Below are 25,049 nucleotides of genomic sequence, written 5' to 3' on the forward strand. Positions count from 1 at the left end.
TCTTGTATAGTTTCCTTGATTTTCTCCAGGGTTTGTCTCCAGGTACATGATCAAATCTCATTGTATTTTTCCCTCATGGTGGCTGGCCTCATGCTTTTTCTAAGTTAAACATTTAGTTCTTGTATTTAATAGTTGTCAAAGGATATCTAATTTTTTGTATATTCAAAGATTTCTTGTGCCAGAGAATCAGATGAAGTTTTTGAAGAAAGGTCTTACTTTGGGCAGAATCTTCAAAAGAGCACAACATATGGGCAAAGGCCCTAATTAAACACTTGTTGAAAGTAAATTAGTTAATTAAAGTTGACCACTACTTCCCACAGAGGGCAATCAGCACGAGGTCTGAGGAGAGTATGTACATCCTGTGGGGGCAGAAACAGGGCTGCTTCAAGGCAAAATCATGTCCTTTAATAAGTGCTTTTATGTGCCTCATCCTGCCCATGTTAGAAAATAAAAAGAGGCCAATATGTACATGAATAAATAAATAAGGAGAACAACAGATAATTAGTGACCAGCTATGTAGTCTTGAGGTGATACTCATGAGTATTGATTTTCTTTCTTTTCTTTCCTCTTTTCTTTCTTCCTCTCTTCCTTTCTCTCTCTCTCTCTCTCTCTCTCTCTCTCTCTCTCTCTCTCTCTCTCTCTCCCTCCTTCCTTCCTTCTCTCTCTCTTTTCTTTCTTACCTTCTTTTCCTTCTTTATTTCTTGTCTGCAAGCATTAAATGAGTTTTTGAGAATTAAATTCCCAAGGATTAGTTGTTACAATTTCTAAAGACATTTCAATTCACCACTGAATCCCTTACTAGGAATAACAGAGAAAATAACAGGAATATGTCATGAATCACTGGAGTTTGCCTACCATTTGATGGAGTAGATGGAATTTCTGAGTATTTTGTTTTGGGAGATGAATTTGCTCCACTGGCACAATAACAATTTTCTTCATGTAAAAGTCAGGGGCCCAGTTCAGATAAAATGCATACTAACCTAAGCTGTCATTCATTTGGTCTTCACAGCAAGTTCTGGCCATTTCTGAGGTTTGTAGATTTATATTGATTTTCATCTGGGTATGAAGCCTGGGTTTTGGCTAACACCAACAGTGGAAATACCATGAAAAAAAAAAAAAAAGAAAAGAAAAGAAAAGAAAAGAAAAGAAAAGAAAAGAAAACCTTAAAACATTTTGGACTTGACCAAACCTGTTGTTTCATGAATTTTTTTTTGACATTTAAGCTATTCAGAGAACAAGTTTTAAAAAATGCTGATTTGAGTTATAACTTTTCCTCTTGTGTTTTCCTTTCTTGATTTATGTAGTTCTGAGGGTCTCAGAAACTCACGGGCTTTGCAAACACTCTTCTTTGAGCTCTCTATCTCCAGCCCTTGCTTTCTGTCCTCCAATGGGAGGTAGCTTGGAGAAGGGAGAGCCTCAAAGCTGAGAGAGAGAGAGACCATACAGGTAGTTACAGAATGCGAACTATTTGATTTTTTTTTCTGGTCTAGTCAGGTGGTCTCTCTTTAATAGAGGCCCCAGAGTTACCGAGCATGGAAATTTTGATACCCTTAATATTCAACTTTACTGTTCTACTGAGGATATTTCTTTTGTTCTTATCTTTTCCTCTCTTCCATTTTTCCCACCTCACTTTCTTCCCTTAGTTCTTTTTTCTTTTCATGAAAATCTTTATAGAGATCTCTTAGCTCAAGTGCAAATAATAATTCACATTAAGGACTAGCCTGGCTAACCATTAATGTTGAATGTGCTATATTTTACATGGAGTGCCAGATTAATGATGCTCTAGAATAAATAAGACTATATCCTGAAGAAATGGATGGCCAGGTGAGTAAGGAATTGAGAGGGTAATGCATGGCTGGCGTTCCCTTACCTGGATGGCTGGAGTGGTTTTGACCAGGGCTGCACATTTTCTGCTCATCAGAACATGAGACTCCGTTTCGTTTCAGTTCCTTTTCACATACCCCAGCCACAGAACCTCATGTCTGAAACCGCAAATGCTATTTGTACTGAGTACAGTCCATGGCTTCTGAAACACAGCTATTTCCCTGGCATCTTTTCAGCAGTGTGTTCTTCTGTTAGCAAGCAATTCTTCCATTAGGGGTGGAAAATGCAAATGTGCTTCCTCTTAGTTTTCTAAGTCAAATGTAAAGAAACTTCAAGAGTCAAAGACAGATTTTATTTTTGTCTCATCCCTTAACCCTCAGTCACTACAGCAACCAGGCTAAAACTACATTTCAGAAGAAGAACCCTCCCTTTTTAATGATATTCAGGAGAAAAGATGAATGGAATTCTTTGTTGTGATTAAAACGTCAGCATTTGTATTGTAAAGTGTTAAATGCTCACTCAGATTATTCATCGTAATTTTCATAGATTACTATAAAATATCTGAATCATATCTATGTACTACTCCTTACCCCAGAGGCCCCGTGTTTCACAATATGTCTCCCTCCAGGTTACAAATTTTATTTTATTTTAAACTCACTTTAAACTTACATTTTCCTCAGGCAACACAGCATGGATAATTAGTTCTTCTCTATTGTTTTGTTAGAATTATAGCCTTCAGTGTCTTCCTTTGTGTAGTTCTTTGGGCCTTTGATATTGAGGATATTGCTGAAGTCTGAGAGAGGGCTCATCAGTTAGCTTTAGAGCTGAGGTGCATTTTTGTGGACTCCGGGATCAACTTCTGGATGCTTGAGGTACATCCTAAGTTTTGTGAAGTTGAAAGACATGGTACTTTTAGGATTGAGTTTCCTACTGGGTGCTAGCTGGGATCTTAGAATAAGAGACTGTGATAATCTCTGAATAATGGTAGGCATGTAAGCATTGTGACTCAGGTCCAGAAACTCCTTCATCTGCATGGAAAGCCAAGTGTGTGCACTGAGATACACGTGGTTCAGAGCAATGGTCTGTCATATCTATGACTTGAATGGCACTGTCACACTGGAGAAATTTCCTCATATGAAATTATGAATATTGTAAGATTTGTTTTCCAAATTTATTATGCACTCTCATTGCTTTAGCAATGGATATTTCTTCTTCTCCCCTGCCTGTTGAGTTGTTCTAGAACCTCATGTATTTATGATATAACCATTAGATTTGTCCCATGACTATCATGATCTTGATCTGAGTAATATGACCGAGTTTTAAAGAATGTTCCATGAAAATGGTGTCTGAGACATAATTATATACAGAACGTGACTAGGATATATTCCATGTGTACTTATCACACAGAGGTGCTCAATAATTACGTATTACCTTTGCTTTATTTCTCTGAGTGAGGTTAACATTGTATCTCCCTGTTAGCCTTACTAGCCTTCCCTATTAGTACTTTACTAATGATAGTAAAGTACTATGATAAAAACTAATACATTCAACCTATTGTAGATGTTCTCAAATTTCATCCCAAGTAGAGATTGCTTAATGGATCTGAAATGCATATTTTCTGGCTTTATACTCTTTAAGTCTCTTGTTCTGCAGGATTGGGTAGCGTTAAGTGTCTGCATCTTTAAAAATGTATGATATATTTTAATGTAGGTGGTTACTAAACTACAGTTAGAAAAGACCTAGCCTAATAGCACTCAAAAATATTTATGTGCAATGAGTAGATTTTTGAAGATCACTTTGCAATAATCCTCAGTGACATTAGAATTTGAAAATACTAAGAATATACTTGGTATAAAATTAACTGTAATATTTTCAGGGAAAGTGACCATCAGCTATTATCACTGTTCATGTTCTTTCAAAGGTGTGTGAGTGTGTGTATGTGTGTGTGTGCATGCACACATGAGATAACCAGAGACAGAGATAGAGAAAGAAATACCCATTGATTCTGTACTATCAAAGTAGCAAACACTTATTAAACTCCAATAACTGTCATACCACTGTGAATGTGCTTCATGTCGTTTATCTTTTCTAATGCACATATAACCATAAGTGGATAATTCTCTCACTATTCTCATATAACATTTGAAGAAACTAAGCTACAAAAAGTTAAGTGATTCCTTTAGCTTCATAAACTTTGTAAGTTGTTAACACTTCAAACTGTTGTTGGTTTTGGATAAAGTAAGACTTGCATTTAACTAAGTAGGTATAAAAATGCAGGGATCCATCCCATAATCAGCTTCTAAACGCTGACACCATTGCATACACTAGCAAGATTTTGCTGAAAGGGCCCAAATATAGCTGTCTTTTGTGAGACAATGCCGGGGCCTAGCAAACACAGGAGTGGATGTTCACAGTCAGCTATTGGATGTATCACAGGGCTCCCAATGGAGGAGCTAGAGAAAGTACCCAAGGAGCTAAAGGGATCTGCAACCCTATTGTTGGAACAACATGATGTACTAACCAGAACCCCGGAGCTCTTGTCTCTAGCTGCATATGTATCGAAAGATGGCCTAGTCGGCCATCAATGGAAAGAGAGGCCCATTGGACTTGCAAACTTTATATGCCCCAATATAGGGGAATGCCAGGGCCAAAAGAATGGGAATGGGTGGGTAGGGAAGTGGGGGCGCTATGGGGGACTTTTGGGATAGCATTGGAAATGTAATTGAGGAAAATATGTAATAAAAATATTAAAAATCAAAAAAAAAACTTCAACTGAAAATGAATGATATCCATGAAATAAATCCAAGTCTTTGGGTTCTCTGAAAAAAAAAATAATTCAAGATCAAAGTTCAAGAAAATTTGTGAGTTCCTGAATGTCATATTAACGAAAATTTCCAGTATTAATTTCATAAATAACATCAGTATACTCTTTTACTGTGTAGTTTCTAGAATAATTTTGAGAGTTTTTATAAAGGAATTGAGGGGCAATAGAAGTTTTGGGTTACTTGGTATTATCACAGAGGGGATTCTAATTGAAATTACTCCAGACCTCTGATGTGATTCCAGAAACCACAGATAGAGTGAACTTTCTGTTGCAACTAAGGCTCAAGGACCCCACAAGCAGAGTCACGGTGATTGACATAAGCCTTTTCCACCTTCATACTTCATGACCTGGGAAACGTTCCATTCAACATTCAAAATGGACCACCAAAATTACTGGTTCATTCATTTATTTATTTCAAAGACTTTGATTCACTGAGCATTAACTGAATATGCTGGTTGGTTTTATTTGTCAATGTGACACCACCAAGAATCAGCAGGGAAGGGGTCTTAGTTGAGGGATTGACTAGATCAGAGGGGCCTATGGTCAAGTCTGTGGGGAGTTATTTTGATTGTTAATTGACGCATCCCACTCTGAATGGCACCATTCTCTAGGAAGTATATGAGTTGAAGGAGCAACCTGAATGAAAGCAAGGATATTTTATCACAAACAAAAAAGAAACTAGAACAATAAAACCCAACTCTGGGGTGCCAATTCTGATAGCTTTTTAATTATATGCTTTCTCCTTCTATCCTATGAAGATGCCGTTGTATTGCTCTTGGAGATTTAATGTATATAATAACCTTCCATGATTAAGCAATTGCTAGGAAGGGGTAGAATTAAAATGCGAGTTCAAGTTTATGTTTGAAGTCCGCATCAAGCCATCTGAAAAGCGATTTCTGGATTCAGTAGTTTGTGGGTTTTATAAGCCAGAACTTGCAAACCACAAAAATTTTAGCAAGAATATATTCCTCACTTCCTTTTGCCAATTCCTATAATCAATAGGACAGTGCCTATGGGAGGAAAATGGTAAAAGTTATACTCAATCAACAGACCATTCTAAATGGTATTATATATTATATGCCAGGCATTCTGTTAGGTACTGTAGTTCGTACCTGTAGCTGTGACATTAACACAGGGAAAATACACTAAGAAAATATAGTTTGTGTAGATGTTATGTAGGAGAGAAAATGTTGTAAAATTCATTTACACCGAGATCAAAACTAGCCAGGACAATGTTATTCCAAAAACAAACAAACAAACAAACAAACAAACAAAAAAAACTGCCTGGGAATTTAGAGGTAACCACATTAAATAAAAGTAAGAAGTAACATTCTTCAGAGAGATTCTCTTCTTTATTATTTGTCACTTTTCTGTTCCAGTAGATTTCAGGAAAAAATGTTTTGCTTGTGATGGGATCATATTTACTGTAGTACTTGTGTATATGTGTTCCCCATCAGAGTTTTATACAAAGAAGATCTAGGAATCAAACAAAGGAAACCTGGGGACTTTTATACACATTTCCTTGCAAACCAAACATTGGCAAGCACTTCAAATGAACCACTTCTACCTTTAAGAAAACCTCAACATTTAATTTAATTTTTATTTTGCTTTTGAGGTCTATAAATCTTCCTTGTACATTTTTCACATAATGCAGATTAATTCTCTTGATATTAAAGGAAGCATACAAATTATGCTGGCCCACTAAATGCACAAATCAGAACAAGATGGAGGAGTGGCCAAGGCTCAGAGTTTCCATTCTTTTCCAAAGGAAACCAAATAAGAAAAATAATACATCCAATGGGCAGAGTTCTGATTACAATCCTGGAAAGAAGGATACAATAAGATATTTCACAGAAATTTTCTTTTGAGACCTTAAGTTCCAAGTGGATACTGAAGGTTATATGGAGTACAACGTGCCACCATTCTTCCTGATCTATTCAGGGTTATCAGTGAGTCCCTGGAGGGTTAGCACACACTCCTGAAGACAGTAGATAAACAAGGTTAGGAACCAGGCTCATTAGTTATCTGGTTAATATAGACTTTCCTCTTTGTAAAATTAGATGATCACAAAATTTATTTAAGTTCTCCAAAGACTCATCTTTTACCTTTCAGTATGCTATTCAGCATAACCGGGATGGGTGGAGCATTTTAGGTAACTGGTTAGGAGGTGAGAGCTCTGTCTTACAAGCAGTAAGATGTGTAAAAGCAAAACTAAACCCTGTGCATTAGAATCATGTGGGTAACTTTTGAGGGAAAAATCATTTAATCTTGTGTCCCAGTCTCAGGAACTTTGGATTAGTAGACAATATAGCATCTAGGCAGGGACAGTGCCTGAACTCTTTCATGTAGTAATTCTAGTGGACAGGCCTGTGTGATAGACACTGTGTTGTATGAATTTAGAAAGTTCTCAACAGTCTTGGCTTGAGTCAAATGAAATGATTTCTAAGGTATCCCATTTCAAAATGACAGAAAGATAATCATCATACATGTGGGCATAGTTTGGTAATTTCATGTATATTCCATCGTTTTTAAAATGTGTATATGTGTGTGTGTTACACATGTGCACACATTTGAACATAGATACCTATATCAGTGTCTTCCTTTATTGCTTTCTTCCTTACAATTTGGAGACCAAGTCTGTCACTGAATGAATTTCTATTCCCCATACTGTGATTATAAGAACATGACACCATACCTTGTTGTCCTTTTGAATTAGGTGATGCGTATTCAATCTGCAAACATTATGCTTGGTCAGCAAGTATTTTATACATTAAGCTATCTCTCTAGCCCAATCTATTCCATCTTTAATGAGTACTTCTCACTAACTAATGGCACCATTAAAATAACATGCATACTGTGTGATTTTCAAGGTCTATCTTTCTATGAGGTTATAATAGAGAAAATGGAAGTATTTCGTTATGGAGTAGTTGTTCATTATAGGTGTAATAAAATTCAATAAGAAAAACAAAACTAAGCCCTAGACATTAGTATCATATGGGTAGCTTTGGGGAAAAAATGTGTCAAAATGCCAGGTGTGGTGACATACACTTATAATCCCAGTTTCAAGGAAGTAGAACATAAAAAGAACCTATGTGGAGTGCTGGTCAGCCAGCATAGTACAGTTGTTGATCTTATGGACAATTAGAGAATCTGCCTCAAAGAAAGTGAATGCTGTCCTTGCAGATGGCACATGAGATTGTCCTCTGGTCTCCAAATTCCCAAGCCCATATGCACCCCCCCATGTGTTAAGTACCTCTGCATCATTGAACATATGCATTAAAATGTTCCAGATTCCAGATATTGATAAAATGGAACTTAAGCAAATGAGATGAGGAGGTTTAACTAGAGAGAAGCCTATGACAAGTTTCAATGTTTTCTTGTCCATTGGTAAGCCTTTGAAATCATTAAAAAAGAGAATTTATCTTAAACATAACCTGGGCATCTATATCTTCACATTTAAGCATGCAAATCTTGTACATTAATTCATTAAAGGTTTATTTTTAATTTTATTGGCAATAGGAAGAAAACTTTGTAAGACTTTGGGGTCGGGGGGCCCAAACACCACACATTTACCCTAAGGCATTTCCCTCCAGCCCTTTGCCTTCTCTCCAAAAGATGTAAGATAAGAACTGCCAAATTTCTCTTTTCCAATTTGTTTAGTTTGTTTAATTTAATATCCAATATACTTACTTAATTTAATATATCTAATGATTTAAAGAACATATTTATTTTCATAATGGTAATTGTTAATAAGAAAAATGAAATAGTACATTTTTTTTTCTTGCCTCTTTTGAATCATGGTTTAAAGGCAACTGTTCTTCCCTGGAGAATCACATATTTTCTTTTAGCTTTGCATATATATTTTCAGAATTGTTCTTATGTGGAATGAGATACACTTATCAAGAACATTGAAAAAGGACAAAAGATATAAAAGTATGTATGTATGGGCATTAGTATAGAAATGGAATCTAATTGGAATTTTAAGATCAGGAGAGTTGACTCTGTGCTTCTTAGATTGGAAATAGAAGTTTTCAAAAATGACTTATTTCAAACTGCACACATCATCCTTAGTCAGCATTTATTTTACCCACAAAGCCATCTCTCCAGCCTCATCTATTCCATTTATTCCATCTTTAATGAGTATTTCTTATTAAATAATGGCACTATTAAAATATCATGCCTAATGCGTGGTTTCTAGTACCTCAGAGACATTCTTTAGTAATACGATCTAGCAAGCACCAGCACCCTGTCATAGACACAAGCCCAGGCTTAGATATGACCTCTTTCATGCTAAATGATGAAATTAATTGAAATTTATGTGACTGATTGCTCAATACTTTCTGGGCCAAGCATTAGAACATGGATCCAGTAGTTCTCACTCATGGACAACTGAATCCAAGGGTATTGCTAAGTCCCATGGAAACTGTTCTGCCTAATACATACCTGTGGTAAACTGTAACATATGAATTATAAGAATTTAACACTAGCAATTAATAATAAAACATTCCAGCAACACTAAAAATTTGCTGTGAATATTCCTTCTGTCTCTTATAATACTTTATTGGGCTACATCGGGTTTTTGAACCATGGTTGATCATGGGGATTGAAGACAAGCTTCTAATCTAAGCCATGTTGTCTTCCAGTTTTCCCATTATCTTTTATCTCTGTCTGTCCAAACTGCCTTTTTCATCTAGGTCTTTTTTGTGACTAAAAATGTACACACAGCAATTACATGTCTTCATTGAGAATATCTAAATAAATGAATTTCTATAATAAGAATATTTTCAGAGATGGTTTGATGGTTAAGGTGCTTGCCCTGTAAGCAAGAGGATCTAAATTCAGATGCCTGGACCCAATGCAAAGGCTGAAAAATCATCTGTCATTGACACCCCAGAATGTAGAAACAGGGATCATCTGAGCAAGCTAGCTACTGTGATGAGGCATATCAATGAATTCTGGGACTGAATGATACCCTGATGCATAGAATAAGGCTGAAGAGTGATGGAAAAATAGTCCTGATCTTCATATTGAGCTCTCTTGCCATACATGCAAACACACACAAATACATGCACTGTATATATAGACACATCAAAAGAAGAGAAAACAAAAACCAAAGGAAAAATTATTTTCTTTCATATTTTCAAAAGAGGATGAAGAACTTCATTAACTAGCATAGGGCTTTAGTATATGTTTGTGAAATGTAATAACTTATGAGGATGGATTGGGAGATAATTCCAAGGTACTGAAGATTTATAGCCTTGGAAAATACAGCAGGGGAATGTCCAAAGAGGTGAGAGGTGAGTAGTGTTTAGGCCAATTATGCCTTAAGAATGAGAAATCTAATTACATTTAGCCACATTCTGAACAGGAACGAAAATTGCCTGTCAGTATTATGAGTTTGTGCTAAATGAATGCAGATCTCAAAATGGGATAGATTGAAGGCATTTTGTCTTATAGGGACTTCAATTTACAAATACCTCAATAAGTGGCTTGCTTTGTTTGATCAAAGCTATCTTTTGTGCTTATTCTCTAGCAATTTATGTTGCTGCAGCAAATATTGCCAACAATCTGAGCCCCACTTTGTGGGTCCAAAGTGTAGCTGTGCAAACAGTACCATTATACTGCAGGGTAGCACTTTCCATTGACTTCTGAAGGTAGGGCATTAAAGCTGTACCTTCCTCTTGCCCATACTTCACTCTTTACAACAATCAGTCTGCTGGACCAGTTCTATCCTGGAACAGGTAAATATTGCAATCCCTCCAGTCTAAAAAGCCAAAAGCATTATATGATAAGGGAAAGCAACAACGCTCACACTCAGAGAAGTCCCAGGCCAAGAGGAGATTTTGGCAATGGGAAAGTTGTTACCTTGGAAAACATTAGAATTTCCAAGAAACAGTTTAAATGCAATTTAAAGAAAATGGGTATGTTCTCTAATCTAGACATAAAGAAAGAATTGTAACCAGTGTTAAATACTGTGGATGAGGCATAAAGGGATCCACAAAAAAATATTGCTGCCATTCCCCTCCCCCAGTGAATATCCCTGGTGATGGTGCTGTGCTTTGCTTTCTCAATTGGTTATATTAAGTTCATTTTGCTCCACAAAATTTCTAGTGTTCAATAAACATGTAAGCAATTGGCAGAATGAATAATTTTTTTCTAAACATTTACATTTGTGTCAGCATCAAGACATCTTTTGCATCATTTGTGGTTTCTGCTAAATGACTCAGACATCCCCCACTCTAGGGGATATATTATGTTCATTAACTCCTTCACAATTTGGTCCACTTGATCTCTAGATTCTCTTCAGGCAGTGAAACCTACCCTTCCTTCCTAGGAGGAGTTGAAAGATATCAAAGTCTGGCTAACGGAGCAGTGAGGCATGACTCACGGATCCATGTTTGTTGTTTTTGTTTTTATTTTTTTAGTGCCAGGGGTAAAACAATGGGTTTTAGGCATGCTAAGGAAGTGCTATACCACTAAGCTGCATTTTACAACTCTACTATTAGTATCTCCTGGATCTTGTGTGATATCTCAGGTAACATGGTCCCCATCTCCATTTTCTCAATAAACATTCAAGATGATACCTTTTTCTGGCTAGAACTCAATTTCTTTGTCCCCTTGTCCTTTAGTCGAGCCAAAACAGCTGCTTTAAGTCTTCCATGATTTTAATTTCCTAGTGTTATGAACCTTAACTTGGTCAATACCTGCACCAAGTGTTTCCTGTTATTAGCACCTCAGGAAATCTACGATAAGGTCCATTCTGTAAAATTCTGTCATTTGCCTGAGATCTCTCTGTCAGCTGCGTCCTAAGTATGAAGACTGATCATTTCTGAGCATCAGGCTTCAGGTGATTTTGCTATCAGCCCAGAAGTGTGTCTTCTGACAGTTTAGAAATCACAAAAGAAGTGTGAGGAGATAGCCCAGTCAGTAAAGCACTTATCACATGAGCATAAGGACTTGAGTTTAGACACGGAGCACCCAACTGAGCATAGGGTAGCAATAGGGGAGAAACAGAGAAGTGAATCCCTGCTACTTGCTGAATACCAGTTTAGCCAGTCAGGAAGCTCCAGGTTTGGTGAGAGACTCAGTCTTAAAAAATAAGGTCCAGAATAACTGTGGAAAACAGCAACATTCAATTCTGTTTTCCTTCATGTGCTCACATGAACACACACACACACACACACAAATAAGGAAAAATAGGTCTTTATTTTCACTCTCCCAAATGGGCTTTTGGATCATTATCAGCATGTTAAGAGACTGATTTGCAAGGCCCATATTTATGTCATAGAATGAGAAAAAAATAGAACAGAAATTAGTCAGAGAATGAATGATGTAATATCCGTAGTGAGTGAGGAACAAATGCCACAGCCTGGAATTTAAGGAGGAAGTGTTTCCTGGTGAACACATGACCAACAGGCAAAAGTTGACATTTCAAAGGCTACTTGAACATAGAAGCAGTTAGTGGCCCAAAAAGAAGAAACCTATCATTCAGTCAGTTTGATATATCAGTGTAACATCAGACTATCCCCCACCAATTTTTTTTTATCACTTCTAGCATTTAAAATATAGGTTCTCAGTACATATCAAAGAAAGGAAAAAGAGTATAAATTGAAAAGAAAAGTGTATTTTTTATTTTTCCCGTGAATATATAATACTTGCATAAGTAAGAAGACATTATACACATTTTATCTCATCTAAGCACAATTTAAATTAAAATACAGACTATCCTTCAAATTCTGACAATATAGCTCAGATTATACTCTACATGAACACACATCCTGTGAACCAACACATTCACCTTATAAGCTATATAGTGTTTCCAGATCTGGATAGTTCCATCGAACAATATGTTTTAGATTATTAATCCAAAAAATTACAGAAAAGAACAGATGTTATGTGCCTGCAGATGAGATGAGCCAAGGGCCTGTATGCATGAGTTGAACTTCTCAGCCTGCCTCTGAGAAGATTTAATGCTTACATAGGGAAGGTAGATGCTTTTGATGAGGAAGGGTGGGGGATTTGAGTTACAGAGCAGAGTGAGGGGTGTGGTCAGAGTGAGAATGTGGTCAGAATAATGGGTGTGGTCAGAGTGATGGGTGTAGTCAGGGTGAGGGTGTACTCAGAGTGATGGATGTGGTCAGAGTAATGGGTGTCGTCAGTTCGGTTGCCTTTTCATTTTCCTGAAGCTTGAAGGTGGGTATGAGTTCATTCTTCTAGACATAAAGGATAGAGTCCTTCTTACATCAGTAGAGAATAAGAACAGGTTAAGTACCAGATTTCCTTAGATTATTTGTGTGAGTCACAGCCTTGCTATGCAGCCAGGATAGCCTAGAAGTCAGGTTGTAACACCATGTCTGGGCAGGATTTTCTTTTAAGTTATGACTGAATTGATGTTGTATGAGATAAACCAAGAATAGATTTCATTATAGATAAAAAACAATATCTCTGTTTCAGTCACCCAAACATTAAAATCTTTTAGGCAACTTGTAAAGAACTTGTCTACAGCATTGTTTAAGCCTCTGGAAGATGAGTCTTACACTGAAAGAAGCTGAAAGATCTTTCTGTGTTTCAGTACCCTACATTAGTAGATAGGCATTTACTGAGGTGTAACCACAGCTGTAGCCTCAGCTACAGACGGAGTGTTCTGTGTTGGCTATGAGCAGTAGGTATGGGTTGAGAATCACAAGGATATAGCAGCTGGCCGGGGCAGGAAATAGTCACTGTTTTTCCTCGTTTCTCCATGTCTTCAAATAAGAGTTTCATTTTCTGTATTTTATCTCAGGCCACCTTTTGACTAGAAACTACATCTAAAATGCATGTCCTAGAACAAGAAGGGATGGCTGTCAGAGTGGGGATTCCATCTTCATCTGGAAATCCAAGAAAGACTGTAAGTGGCTTCAGAAGGAGCTACGTTACAGATGAAGTTAAGAACGTTATTTTGTAAGGTTATAAAAATGGATGTTTTATCAGGAAGTGAGATGGTGCTAGCGGGAAAGGTGTTGTCACTTGTAGCAGATCTCCTCTATTGGATCTTGTATCATGGTAAAGATTTCGAAGAAGGGCACTGGAATCACTTTCACCCTGCTACCCTCTGCATCCGTAAGCCCCCTACCTCTCTCACTGTGTGTGTGAGTGAGTTAGTGTGTGTGTGTGTGTGTGTGTGTGTGTGTGTGTGTGTGTGGTGAAGGCCAACTGTAAAAAGTTATCGGTAAAACCAGGGAAGACATTACTCTAAATCCAAAGTAATCAGGGAATGACTTCTTTCATGGTCAGTTTCAAGTTTTTAAAGCAGCGGGCTGGTCATTTGACAATTGTAGCTCTTCCTTTTGTCTTCATGGAAGTAAAAGAAATCTCAATTCTATGGGCTGAAGCTCAGGTCTGGGCTTTAAAACAGCTTGTATGAGTTCTGGATGTCTTGAGTTCACCTCAAATTTGCCTCACAGATCTTTCTTGAACCATTTTATTAAAGGGAAACAGTTCATGGTTTATATCACCTCATGAAAAATGCAATTTTAAAAGTTGCTTGGGATGTATGTTTATATTTGCTCCTCTTGCTGTCTAGCTTTGACGTGATTTTGGTGAGTCTATCATGGACAAAAATGATATATTTAATTTGGCCTAAGTTGCTGTTGTTACTGAACTTATTCCAAAACTTGAGGGTGACTGGGAATCAGGGTAACAACATGGTAGCCAAGTCAGGATGATACAGAATGGCCTGTAAGAAGAGATGGTACTTGAGCTGAACTTGAATGGTCTACCAGAGGCTATGTGCTGAGACAGTCTTCTCAAGAGCATATCTAAGATGATGGAGAGAAAGGGACAAAGGTGTTGAGCTAGGAATAAGTTGAGGGTGATAGACAGATAAGGCAAGTATGTGTGAGCAAGGAAGATGAGGTTAAAAGATTGGGCCGAAGGTGTGTGAAGGACTATGCAGGTTATGGTAAAGAAACTATATCTTAGAGCTAGTGTTGTAGATCAGTGGTAGAGTACTTGACTAGCATGTCTAAAGTCCTATGTTCAAACTCTAGCCAATTTAAAATGGAAAAATATCAACTAGATTTTACTCTAAGAAAAATACTTTAAGTAAATAGGTTAATAGATCTGTGCTTATGAAAGATGACTTTGGCTACAGTGAGTGAAAGGTAAGCTTTCTAAAGTGATTAGCTAATACACTTAAAACTCTTAAAGACACTGCTGGTCTATGGTGGTTTCAGTGAAAAATCTCTCCCATAAGCTCATGAACTTAAACACTTGGGCCTCAGCTAGTGGCTCTTTTTGATGAGGTTATGAAACTCAAGCATGGTCTCATCGCATGTCACCACAAAATAAAGATACTCATTGCACAACGAGATTGCATGAGAAGGAACACATTCACATGTCTTTTAATAAAATTCACTATTACTTATATTTAATCATTATTGTTGTTTTTAAAACGAAATCCCAAACATTTGGTTTTACCAAATGAAGACTCAGGGTGCTTTGATGAAAGCCTGCTAGTTCAGAGAGGCAGAGAAAAAAACCAAGCTAACCTTCTTCTACCCAGAAGGGGAAAATACCCAAACCAAACCAAACCACCACCATTACCACCAACCACCACCACCACCAACAACAGTTCTTTTCCATACTGCCTTTAAAACCCTCCAAGCCAAATGTCCCTCCTTTCTACTTCCTGTGCATCTCTTTATCTGTTCTCCTGATTTCTTCTCACATTTAGTGCTTCTCTCCCCGACCCCTATGTCAACTGATTATTCGCTCTGCCTCTTGACGTATGGTTGACTTTATTCAATCTTCTTTACAATAAGCTCTTTGATTAAAGGTGTGTTCTTGGGCTGAGCCACACCACACCTAGAGATTTTTCCAGTGTACAATCTGGAGGATCACAGTATGATCAGATATCTTGCTACATTGTTCTCTTCTCTAGCCCCTTATAGCTCTCATCTTCCTTCCTCTCTATGTAGGCCTTTTCCAACTTGTAACAAATTGCTTGTTTCAGGAACTAGAGTTGCCAAAATTAAAACTAACAACTAGACTTTCAAGCCATAAACATTATTTCATACTGTTTTTTTTTTTTTTTTTTGTAGCTCTTAGATCTGGACACATAGCAAACTGAACAATCTGTTGCAGAGTTTAACTGGTGAAATTGTTAGAACAATTGTATAGTTGAGAACTATCAATAGGCATGTCTTCGTGGTAAGCATGTAATGTACATGATCAAATTACACATTTAAAACAACCATATGAAATATTAATGTATGTATTTTAAAAATAGAATTAAAATTACAAAACATTAATAATGCACTCTTGGGAAGGTACAAGTCACAATTCAGATCCTGATCTGACTTACAACTAGGATTGCTTCCCCTACCATGCCACATTGTCCCCTAATTACATTCATGCCTATGATAACCTAATTACCCAGCATTGCACATAACCACAGATGTCTACATTTACCTTAATAGACATGAATAATTTGTGTCCTATTTATTGAATTATCAGAAGTTCCAAGCTGAAAATTTTGCGTATTGTCATAGCGGACATGTTCTCAGCATCAATGTCACTGTGAAACAATGAAAGAAAGAAAAACCTGCCAGGACAGAATTAGAGTAATCATTGAAATCATTAGAAGCATTAGCAGTTTATTCTGAGCCATATCAAGGAGAGTCACAGCCTGCAAGCTGAGCAGACAGAACTGTATCCTCTATAATCATATTAGGGATGGTGAGGAATTGCACATTTATTGCATTATACTTTGAGATCATGTACAACATTTAAGCAAGGGAAGATCTGTTTTTTTTTGAATGATATTAGTTTCAAGTTAAATTCAATTTTTGAAAAGCAAACAATGCACAGTGTATTTAAACCCCAGTTAAAATGAAATCTTCACTTTGTACCTAACAATATATTTTCATTGGAAATTCAAAAATCTAACCCCCCACTACTCCAGCCTAAAAACTGATCTCAATTCAGTGGTGGCTCTGATGCTCAGCTCTTTAATTTGGACTTTGCTGACAGCTGATTTCAATTTTTGTCTGTTTATGGAAGAAAATTAAAAGAACACACTCCTATGATCCAGTGGTTCTTTGTGGTGGAGTGAGTCCTGTTCAGCCCTAAATGAAAACCCAGACACTTGTCACTAGAACTAATCCTTATGTAAACATGATTGCATTATAGGCAGAGCCCAGAGAGGCTGCAAGACACAAATGGAAGTATGCCACTTTCCTGGGCACTTTAGGGTCAATGTCTTTGTTATTGCAATTTCTACATAATGAGTTTACAATAATCCTCAAGGGACCCAGGAGCTTCAACTGATTGGCTTTGGGTATATGCCTATGGAAGAGTCAGAATTTTTAGTGTGTGTAAGAACATCTTCTGGGATGTCAAATACTTTGACAAAATATATGATTAAGCTGCATGACAGGAGACTTGATTTTAAGTAAAAATAAACCAACAGGATAGCAATGCTATTTTTAGACTTTCAGAACAAATTAATGAACTAGGAGTGGTGTGCATACAGGAAGTCCAAGCACTAGAGAATCCGAGGCAAGAGGATCGTGAGCAGCATGAGCAGAGGTGGTAAAACAGAGAAGATCAGAAAAGAAGCTGGTGTGTCTGGAGCTGGTGTGAGGCAAAAGGCTTGAGTACTGAGATGACAGTGGTAGATGCTGGTCAGGTGTGAAGCTGCAAAAGGACGTAGCACTCCTTTTGTGCAAGGAGGGGATATAAGGTCAGTGTGACTTCTCTATGAATAGGAAGAAACAAGACAAGGCAGTGAAACAGGAAAAGATGCTGTTTGAGTCGTCTCAGTGGGCGCCAAGAATGATGTAGGGTAGGATATCAATGGAGAGAGTAAAATAAGCCGAGTTGATTTGTGTATGAGGCAAAGGTAAAGAGTCTCTATATGCCAGTTTTAGTCTTCAGGACTCTCAGTGCAAGCTAAAGGACAGATCTTAAACAGAAAGTTGTCCTTGAGAATAGTAAGTGCTAACAGAATAAACAGGACACCTGAAAGCATGTGGAACAGGGAACCAGCCCATAGGGAAACTACATGTAAAGCCTTGACATCTAATAGATTGTCAGCTATTAATATTAAAGAACCTTGTGTCTATTTAATGTGTGTCTCTGAGTTTATTGGTGAAGAAATGAGTCCTCCAAGTTAAACTTCAGAACATGTGGGTAATCACCAAAATCATTTGAACATGAAGTCAATAATGGCATATGTTTGCAGTAGTAAATAAGAAGCAGGGATCTACCCACCACACTTTCCTAATTAAGAGAGGTTGCTGTTGACTACAAAGTTTCTTGCTTGAGCGCCTGTGTGGACAGCAATGTCAGTGATTAAAATAAAGAGCGATGTAGGAGAAACAGATTGAGGGAATGGATTAAATTTGGAGGTGACTGTGACATGTCCAAGTGCAGTTACTAGCAAGAATAATCACTTTAATAATATATCAATGTACACCTAATGACACTAGTTTAATCATATCATCTTACTTTAAATTCCCATACAAATTAGAGCTAGAGACAATTTGTTTCCAGATGAGATGAGATGATTACTTGAAATTAGAGATGTGTTTACATCCTTACATTGCTTATCTACTTCCAAATGAAACACCCTGGTGCTCTATCTCCTAGGTGCTTGAAGAAAAATAGATTGCCATATGACTGGGTTAATGTGCACTGTTTCCATACATGTGTGTATTAAGGTTTAAATAAGGGTGAGCATATTTATCTACTTGATATTGCTTTATGGTTTAAAAAACACTCAAAATCCTTTGTGCAAGATTTAAATTTTTTAGTTAATCTCTATTGTGAAGATCCAGAGTATGGGATTGAAACTGAAATAAAATCATAGCAAACAAGAATATTTTCCTTAGTTTTTATTCATGCAAAGTTAACCAACAAAACAAAGACCAACAAGACAACATGATTTTTTTGGAATATAGGTGGGATAGGCTCTGCTTGAAGTTACAGGTAAATTTTGTCACTACACTGAATTATGATATAATAATGCTGCATTTGACACCTTCATATTGAATTGTGACAATACAATGCAGCCACTGTGACATCACAATGCTTTACTGTGCCACCTTGAAGAAAATTTGGCATCATTATGTTCCGTTAACATCACAGCTCTCCATCACAACATCACACTGTTGCATTTTGACATCACAATGTTCCACGTATTATAGTCAAAGAAAATATACTGGCTTAATAAAATGTGATATGTAAAAATGATACAAATGAAAAAGTCATGTAATTCCTAGTGGTCACTACATTTACCTTGTTATTTCTTAGTCCTTCCTAATTATAACCTATTAGCTACTAGTCAAGACTTGCCTTGTCCTGTCTCCCACCAGCTCTCCTCTTCCCACCTTCTGAAAGCCACTACTCTGTTCTCAACTCCCGTGAAATCAAACCACATTAGATCTTCATACATTAGATGTATGAGGTAATGTGGAACTTGACTTCTTGCACATGGCTTATTCTGCTTAGCGTGATGGGCTTCAGTTTTAGTCACGTTATCACAAGCGACAAGAGATTGTTATCTCTGTGACTGAATACCCTTTACATTGCCAACCTTTTTATTCAATACTCAGCCATACGCATTTATCTTTTCATTTGTTGCTGTTGTAAATAGCTTTGAAATGGTCATCTGAGTTCATGTCTCTTTCACATATTGATTTCACATCTTTGCTGTACACACACAGCAATGAGATTGCTGATCATGTGGTAGATTTATTTTTAGTTTTGTGAGGAAACTTCATGCTATTTTCCAAAGAACAGCTTTAATTTATACTCCTTCCAGCAGTGTTCAAGCATTTCATTGTCTTCAGATCCTCTCCAGCGGTGGTTATTGTTAGTCTTTTGACAACACTCACTCTTGATGGAGGCAGTATCTCATAGTATATTTAGACTTTCCTGGTGGTTAGAGCTATGGAATGTTTTTTATATACCCACACATGGGCCATAGTTATGTGTTTTCTGAGAAACATCTACTTAGATATAGCCTGTCACTCATGACTTGGATCATTTGGGTTTTGCTTCTGAGCTTATGAGTTCCTTGTACATTGATACCAATGCTGTGTTATTTGAGGCTTGTTTCTCCAGTGCTGTTGATTGTTTTGTTTGTAGCAAAGAGATATTGGAATATTTTTTAAGTTTATTTTCTGTACTTTGGGTAGATTATCCAGCTTTTGTGTGCACATTCCAATATCAGAAAGTATGTCCCTGGGCCTACTAGTACATTTTAATTCTTTATCTATTATTAGTTTGGGAGCTATATTTTAGAGTTTTGAAATTACCATAAAGCTTTTAAAAACATTTATCTTAGAATAGTAGCAAGATAATAGAATCAGAAAGACAAGAACCAAAAGAAGATAACATTAGATAACGTGCTAATGAGAAAACTGCACATACACTGTACACTGTACATTGCACACTTCACTCCCTCCACCATGTTGAATTGTTCATGCTCCATTACCCTTCTTCCAGACATCCAGTCTCTTCATAGGCCAATGTAGGTATCACTGCAATTTTGTTCTTTAGTGTCTTATGAAACAAATGGCTGGTGTATCTTGCTTATAATAGTGGAGCCTTCAAACAGGTTTGGATATTGTAATTCAGGAGGAGTGTGTTTCATACCTTACTTTCTTTGCTTATTAATATCCTTTTCAGTTTGAAGAGCTATAATGTTCATAGTGGAGGATATATAAATACACATACACACACACACATGAATGAAATTAATATTTTAAAAACAAATCAGTAAAGGAGAGATAAAGACATTTTCAGACAAGACAAGGTGTGTGTGTGTGTGTCTGTGTGTGTGTGTGTGTGTGGTGTGTGTGTGTGCTGTGTGTGTGGTGTGTGTGTGTGTGTGTGTGTGTGTGTGGTGTGTGTGTGTGTGGTGTGTGTGTGTGTGGTGTGTGTGTGGTGTGTGTGTGGTGTGTGTGTGTGTGTGTGTGGTGTGTGTGTGTGTGTGTGTGTGTGGTGTGTGTGTGTGGTGTGTGTGTGTGTGTGTGGTGTGTGTGTGTGGTGTGTGTCTGTGTGTGTGGTGTGTGTCTGTCTGTGTGTCTGTGTGTCTCTGTGTGTGTGTGTGTGTGTGTGTGTGTGATGTGTCTGTCTGTGTATAGTCTCCTGGAATTACTGGTTGGTGTAAGCTTCTTAGTTTGGACCCTAGGAATCAAACTTAGGTCCTCTAGGCAGGTAGCAAGCACACTGAACCCTTCATCAGCTCTGCAGACATCTCTTATTTTTTAAGTGCTGGTATTGTTAGTCACATTACATTCATCTGTCTGTTTTCTTTTGTCCTTTAGCATTGTGAAGATCTCACAACACTCTCCTTTGGCCTCTGAGTTATTTTTCTTAAAAGTCTGTTAGAAAAAAAATGCCAAAAATCGAATTATTTCCTTTCTTTAGCATCCTAGCATTCTTTAACTTTTACTTTGTGAACCTAATTATAAGGTATCTTGTTATTCTTTACTGGGTTCAGTCTGTGAGCATTTGACCTTTCCATGCCTGGTTATTTACGCTATCCCCCAGAGTTGGGGAAGGTTTTCTTACTGTTTCTTGTTTTTGTTGTATTTTTTTTTAAGCTAAGCATTCTACTCCTTTGACATTCTCAAGTACTTTGGAATTTTCAAATATGTGCTATTTAAACAATGTCTCTGACATTCCTGCCAGCTATTTCTAGTTCTCATTTTCTTCTTTTTTGCCTTCAAGTATAAGTTCTCAAACATTCTGTGTTTGTGATCTTTAATTCTTTCCTGTATCTGATGACTTCTATCAGATTTTTCTCCACTGAGTTTATTCTTTAAATATTTTTGCCTTCATTTTCATTGCTTTAGACCTCTCTGCTAACTCTGTTCATTGGAGTATTGAAGCATTGGTCTGTGTGTTCCCCAGCCCGTTGCATTTTATTAAGATGGTGGCTTTAAATGTTCTATCTGGGCCATCTCCCACATACATTACTCTCCATTTGGTTTCTCATGTGTTATCAATTGAGGTGATAGTTTCCTGGAAACTTTTATTCTCTGTTTGCATGCATAGCTTATCAGGCACTAATGGGGTAGGCACATATTGTAATCTTCCTAGTCTGTTTTTATTTTTGCTTGTTTTCTCAAATCATGAAAGTTGTGAATTCACTTCTTCCAAGCCTGGAGACACGTTCTATGGTTTCAGTGCTGCCTGGCACAGCATTAGATAGAGTGTGGGTCCCAAATAGCCAGGAATTGTTTGCAGAATGATCACTAATAGACTACTAAAAGGTAACCTAAGCCCACATTTGTTCCAAGTACACCATCAGTGTGATGTTCAGAAAGAACCAGTAGCGTTTGCACGCCACATCCACAATTTCTGGCGTATTCTCAGGTACTGCAAAATTCGACCCACCCCCAGACAGAGTCACCATAGAGAGAATACTTCTAGGTTCGTACATCACATTCTGGACCACTAGTGCTGCCAAGCTTGAACACATAGCTGTTCAAGACCCAAAGCACACTGGGACAGGACTTCATCCTATATGACCATGAAGGGCATAATGTTACAGTAAATGACAAGACCTAAGGATAAAGAAACTAGCTACAGATGATGGGAGCTGTAATGAAATCTGATATGCTAGAACCTTGGGCCCTCTGACCCCAGAACTATTCAGAGATGCTGTTAATAGGCAGGCCTAACAATGTCTATCATTATGTTCTCCTCAACATTTACTTTCACTGACCCTACATTAAATTCCAGAACAAAATATTACACTTACCACCATGTTCTACCTCAGGTGAATTAGGTCTTGCACTGCACGATGCTGTTTAAACACTAGATAGCATCGACAGGAACAGTCCATTGGCCCCTAGGCTGATGCTTAGTGGAATTGTACCAGAGTCTCATGGTGGCAAGCGCCTATAGAGTCTTAGGGAAGCACAGGGACCATAAATACCTCACATACCACAGGTAACCATGGCACAGACTGAAACAAAAGTCCATCCTATTGAGATATAAGTCTTGTTTCATGTTGGGATAGTTAAAGAACTTGACATAGGGATAGTCTGTCAGAAGCTGTGATATCTATAGTTAAGAGGCTGGTGGTGGAGATGGTTTCTTGGTCATCAAGGCTGATATTAAGCCAGACCACCTGAATCTTAAAGATGGTAAAAAGAATTAAGTGCATATAAGCACCACTCCTTCCATAATAGAACCCAGTGCTGGGCAGAGCCCCATGACACCTAGCCCTAAGTTAGTACTCAAAAGGTGGAAGTTTCCTGCAAAGACCTTCACTTTCTTTAGAGAAGGGTTAAAAATCTCGACTTGTTTTAAGACTGGAAATCATGAAATGTATGCAGAAATCGAAGTCTATTCTACTAGTGGCCCCATTTCTCCCGACTACTAGGGCTAGTCTGTGGCTTTATTAATTCTGGAATTAATTTATTAATTCTGGAATGCAAACAAGACCTTCAGATTCTCCAAATTAGACTTCAATAAGTTTTAAGGCCAGGATTTCCTAGTTTGTGTCTCAGAGGGCAGTCTGGCTCTCCTTTCTGATATCTTTGGTTGGTTTAACAGAGTTTGAACTGCTATCATTTATATGGACTAATTCTCTCCCCATTCTGTAGACAGGAATTTTCTTCACACGGGACTTCTGGGAAGTTAAGGGAAAGGTAACCCTGGCAGGTAATCTCTCCTTTTAGCCTTCTTCAATATGGTTTTTAACTTTGTTATTTCAGAATAGGAGGTGTGATCTCTCACATGCTTTCCTTACTTTCCATGACAGCAGTTTGCTGTATTGGCTTCTTAACGTGATGTGGCTTTGGAAAGATGCTTCCCTGAAGATCTTAGCTGCTGTCCGGCTCTGCCTCTCCTATTTGGTCAATTTGATGATTGTAAATGTGTGAGTCACAGCACTATATTGCTTTAATTACCTATGAGGAGCATGCATAGTAAAATAACGTTCAATAAAAAAAAAACTGAGAATGTTTTACTTCCAGGATAGTCTTTGATTCTTGAATTGTTTACAAATATCAACTGTGGATCTACTCGGTGCTTCCTTGGTCCAATTCATTTATGTGTGAGATGTGGTTCCAGAGGAGAATGGTGTTAATAATGAGATTAAAGAATAATGACACAGATGCAAAGTGAAAGATATACCAGGCTCTGGAAAAACATCTTTCTTAAAATTAATAAGTTTAGTTATACCGTGGCTAAATGCAACTCTAGAAATCTGAAGCATTCAATCTAAATCTTGAAATTCTAAATTTAGTTTTAATATAAGTGAGGCAAACCTCAGGAAAGCAAATACATAGCAGATATTTGTCAAGTGAAGACAGAAACCAATCCAGCCAGTGTCTATACAATAGTTTTCTTGCTGTTTTGTGAGTTAAGCATAATTCAAGCATAGATTCATATAAACCATTAAATTGATAAATATCACTTCTATTAAAAGATATTGTAATTTCTCAGAGAATGGGGGGACTTTCCTGGGGTTAGTGTGCTTTATTTTGACAGAGGGAAACAGCCAAGGGTGGGGAGAGAAGGGGCTTAGAGTATATGTTCCAGGGGTTCACATGCAACCACAGCTTTAGAATATTTGTGACCAAGAGAATCACAGAAAAATAGTTTCTTCCCTATCAGAGAGTTTGGGCAGAAGTTACTACTTCTGAAGGAGCACTTATCCAATTTCTTAAGATCTCCTAGTGGAGAAGTGTAGATGGCCCCAAATAAGATCTGCAATTGTGCAAACTGGGGAGGAGGGAGACTAGAGATGGAGGGAAGGCTGGGTGTTAACCCTCGTCATTATCTTCTTCGACATTTTGAGTAAACAGATCAATCATATCGCAGAAGGGGTTTAGGACCAACATTCTGAAACACATCTGGTTATGATTCCCAGGGGAGATTTAGCCTATGCTGTGTCATTATCCTGTCAAGAACTCAAAGGCCTCTTCCTGCATCGGAGGCTGAGGTCTGTCTTTATTTGTCTATTTTTTTTTCTGACCCTCACCTGCAATTGGCGTGGAGTCGTCAGAATAGAGAGCCATCACCACAGGGCCCCTCTTTGGAGATTGGTGTTCTATGTTGACTTCAAATTCTTTGAAAGGTAGAAACTCTACTATAAAACACAAGTTAAATTTGGGATTTCACTTGATTTATTTTTGGTGGGGAGGGGAATACTATAGTTTCTATCACCTAACCTGATTTTGAATTGCTGATTTTATACCTATTTAGCTTTATTTCTTGTATATTCTCCATTAGAGTATATAAGTATTACGTCCATAGAATACTGAGAGAAGTACTGTGGATACTAAATAAAAGGATGTAAATTTTAAAATTGAATCTTAGACCTAGAAGTTATCATGAAATTACCAGGCCAAATCCTCTCATTTATATCAGGCCCAGTTGTGGGTCACTTAGT

General features: G+C 37.5%; 1 long non-coding RNA gene across 1 annotated transcript; it reads left to right on the plus strand.

Annotated features, from left to right (window-relative positions):
* Window positions 1-12,783: 12,783 nt before the first annotated feature.
* LOC110311077 (uncharacterized) lies at window positions 12,784-23,602 on the plus strand. The gene is made up of 4 exons (XR_002379904.1): window positions 12,784-12,841; window positions 13,431-13,535; window positions 23,257-23,314; window positions 23,415-23,602. It is a non-coding gene; the product is annotated as an uncharacterized LOC110311077 (long non-coding RNA).
* Window positions 23,603-25,049: the final 1,447 nt, after the last annotated feature.

This window comes from Mus caroli, unplaced genomic scaffold (genome assembly GCF_978045245.1).
Source record: "Mus caroli unplaced genomic scaffold, Mus_caroli_1 scaffold_16, whole genome shotgun sequence".
Lineage (NCBI taxonomy): Eukaryota > Metazoa > Chordata > Mammalia > Rodentia > Muridae > Mus > Mus caroli.